The sequence below is a fragment of the Chrysochloris asiatica genome, unplaced genomic scaffold (assembly GCF_000296735.1).
Source record: "Chrysochloris asiatica unplaced genomic scaffold, ChrAsi1.0 scaffold00745, whole genome shotgun sequence".
Classification (NCBI taxonomy): Eukaryota; Metazoa; Chordata; class Mammalia; order Afrosoricida; family Chrysochloridae; genus Chrysochloris; species Chrysochloris asiatica.
In genome coordinates, this window is record NW_006409263.1 from 2,596 (window position 1) to 6,948 (window position 4,353).

Consider the following 4,353-nt stretch of genomic DNA (forward strand, 5'->3'; position numbering starts at 1 on the left):
TATTTTGTATAGTATATATTTTATATAATATATAATGTGACACCCTAGTTGTTGTTGTTAAGTACCGTGGAGTCTAGTAGCACTGTAGAATAATCACTGGACTTATAGATAGATACAGATACAGGTAGATAGATATATTGTGTTTAAGTACTGTGGAATCAGTTTTGACTCAAAGTGACCCTATTTGTATAGGGTTGCCAAGGTTTTAAATCTTGTGGGAGCAGGAAGCCTCATCTTTGTCCTGCAGAGTGGCTAGTTGCCTTAAACAGATGACCTTGTGGTTTGCAGTTCAGTGCTTATCCTATGGAGCCATAATGCTTTTATTGTTGTTAAGTGCCGTCTCTTCGTTGTTAAGTGTTGTTAAGTGTTAGGTTCCGACCCTTATATAGAGTCCTGGTGTGGTGCTGCGAGTTAATGCACCAGACTTCAAAGCCATTTGAACTACAGAATCGACAGTTCAAGCTCACCAGCTGCTCCTTGGAAACCCTATACAGGGTAGCTAGGGTTGGAACAGACTCACCAGCACTTAACAATTATATATATAGTTTTGCTTCTCTAGGGAACCAACTAAGATACCTACTATACTTAAATATGTTTTCATTTCCGACATTACTTTGCTATTACTACTGTTTCATATTTTTATTAATTTCAACTTTTGCTATGATATGACTTTGGAAAACAAGTTAGGCAATATGTAGTCTAGAACTGAGTGAGGTTTTCTATGTGATTGTTGTCAGTTAGGATCCTTTATCTTATGCAAAAGAAAGCATAATTTTAAAATGGCATATTATAGGACATTTGTGTGCTCAAAAACAGGAGCTCTAGTAGTGTAGTGGTTACGAGTAGGGTTGCTAACCTCAAGGTCAGCAGTTCAAAACTACCAGCTATTCCACCAGAGAAAGATGGGGCTTTCTGTTTCCGTAAATCTTTACAGACTCGGAAACCTTATGCATGGTTGCTATGAATCAGAACAGAATCCACATCACACAGCCACAACCACCATTTTGGAGTCCTGGTATGGCCCTGTGGGTTAATGTGCTGGACTGCAAAACTCGTTTGAACCACAAGTTCAGAGGTTCAAGCTCACCAGCCGATCCTCAGAAACCCATAGATCATCACTATGGGTTGGAACTGACTCGAACGCACTTAACAGCAACATGGATTCCAAAATAGAAGTCCAAAGAAGACAGGAAGGACTCTGGTTCATTCAGTCCAGTTCTTTGTGGCAGCTTCCTTCTGCCAGTTTTTTTCTCTAGGTGATGAAAAGAGAGTCTTTCAAGTGATTCCCTGACTTATATCTTTGTCCCCCCGCATCCTCCAGCATATTCTCTTCATACAGAAAGATATTTTCAAAGTTTAAGTTTTAAAGTACATCATTTAAAAGAACAAATATTTTAAAACATAAGTCAAATCATGTTACTTTTCTACTTACATGTCCCAATGTACTTCCCAGCTTTCTCAGTGCCTTGGAAACCCTGTACAGGGTAGCTATGAGTCGGAACCAACTCGACGGCACTTAACAACAACAACAACAGGGTCAGGCTAATCTTAATCCTCAAATTCATATCTTTGCTCTTGAAATTTTTAAAAGATCTTGTGCAGAGATTTGCCTTACACAATACATCATTTAATTTCTTGACTGTGGCTTCCATGATTGCAAATCCAAGAAAAATGAAATCTTTGATAACTTCAATCTTTTCTCCACTTACCATGATGTTTGCTGGTTCAGTTGTGAGCATTTTTGTTTTCTATACTTTGAGATGCCATTCATACTGAAAGCTATACTCCTGGACCTTATCAGTACATATTTTAAGTCCTCTGTTTTGAGCAAGCAATGTTGTATTATCTGCTTATTGCAGGTTGTAATGATTCTTGCTCCAATCCCGATGCCAGGTTCTTCTTCATATAATCCAGCTTCTCAAATTATTTGCTCAACACAGAGATCGAATAAGTAGGGGAAAGGATACAACACTGGCACACATCTTTCTTGATTTTAAATCCCTGTTCTGTTTGAGTGACAGTCTCTTGGTCTATGTACAGGTTCCTGATGAACACAATTAAGTACTCTGGAATACCCATGCTTTCCAATGACTTGCACTGGGGAATGACTTGTCATGATCCACACAATGAAAATGTATGCATAGTCAATAAATTACAGGTGAACATCTTTCTGATAGTTTCTTCTTTCAGCCAAGATCCACCTGACATCAGCAATGATATTTCTATTTTCTTCCATACACTTTAGCTTCACTATACTCAAGAGCAAATTCAAGAGTCTCTTCTGACATCTATTATGATCTCTTCTTTCTTTCCTGTCTTCTTTTTTTTTTTAATTTGTTTTATTGTGAATTATGTGATAATATAGGAGAATATTAGTTTTACATTCATCCTATCATATATTGTTTCATTGCCAAGCTTACAATCCCCTCCATGCATCATCAACCAACCACAGGGTATACCCTGCAAGCCTGCCCAAACACAGGAGCTCTAGTAGTGTAGTGGTTATGAGTAGGGTTGCTAACCTCAAGGTCAGCAGTTCAAAACTACCAGCTATTCCACCAGAGAAAGATGGGGCTTTCTGTCATTTTGGTTGGGCAATGATTCTCAGTGTTTTTACAATTATGGTGGAGTCATTCCCCATGATGAGATCTGATATCATGTATGTTGTTTTTGTTGTTAAGTGCCATTGAGTTGGTTCTAATCCATAGCAACCCTGATTAGCATTTCCGAGGAGCGGCTGGTGAATGTGCAGTTCAAACTGACTTTGCAGTTTGGCACATTTACCCACAGTGCCACACCAGGAAACTGATATTATGTATATCATTATGTATATCCATGATGAGCTCTATTTAAGCAGCCAATTCACTGAAAGGGTGTTTTCTCTTTGGTGTCATCTGCTTTAGATAGATAGATAGATAGATGGATAGATAGATAGATAGATAGATAGATAGATAGATAGATAGATAGATTCTCTGATAAAGTTCAGTTGATTTCTGCTGAACATGGAAATTACATCTGATCTCTGGTTCTTGGATCTTATTTGTTGATTAAATTCATTCACATTCTAAGCCATCAGTCTGATTCAGGCATGTCAATATGAGGAGTCATTATTCTCTGCAAACTAGGAAACTGAAGCCTGCCATCTTACCTGCCATCCTTGGATTTACTCACCTCTGCAGCCAGAAAAAAACTATAACCCATGTGTCTGTTATACTGTGGTGACTTGCATGTTGCTGTGAATATGGGTATTTTAAATATCAATAGGGTTACCTTTGGTGGGCAGGTTTCAGCTGAACATCCTGAAGAGGACAAACTAGAAAGGAGAGATGAACTACTTCCAAATATTTAGTCACTGAAAACCTTATGAATAGCAGTGGAACACTGTCAGCACCAGAATATTGGGCATTGAAACACAATGCAGAGCACCAACATATTCCCAGATATTGTGCCAAAATATGGGCCCCCTCAGGTTGGAGGGCACTCAAAATACCACTGGGAAAAATACTCCTTAAAATACAGTTGACCGTGATGAATCAAATGCAGAAAAGCCTTTGGGATCTTCTTTTGCTAATGGGACACTATTGAAAATGAAGGGAACTAGCTGTAAACACCCATTAACAATCAGAACATGGACTGTACAAAGTATGAATCTAGGAAAATTGGAGTCGTCAAAAATGAAATGGAACACATAAAGATTGATATACTAGGGATTAGTGAGTTGAAATGAACTGGTATTGACCATTTTGAATCTGACACATGGTTTACTATGATAGGAATGACAAAATGAAGAATGACATTGCACTCATCATCAAAAAGAACATATCAATATCCGCTTGAAGTACAATGCACTCTGTGATAGGAAAATTTTCATATGATAATTTCAGGTTGATCTTCTAAGGAAGGCCACTTAATACAACTATTATTCATATTTACACACTGACCACTAAAGCAAGTAATGATGAAACAGAAGAATTACATCAACTTTTTCAGTCTGGAATTGAACAAGCATGCAATCAAGATGTATTGATAATTATTGGTGATTAGAATGTAAATGTTAGAAGCAAAGTGGAAAGATCAGTAGTTAGAAAATATGGCCTTGGTGACAGAAACAATGTGGGAGCTTGCATGATATAATTTTGCAAGACCAATGATTTCTTCATTGCAAATACCTTTTTTGAACAACATAAACGATGACTATATACCATTCATCTGTCAAATTATCATACTGTGGTGGCTTGTGAGTTGCTGTGATTCTGAAAGCTATACCACTGGTATTTTAAATATCAGCAGGGTCACCCACGGTTAATATATTTCAGATGAGCTTCCAGATGAAGATAAACTAGGAAGAAGGTG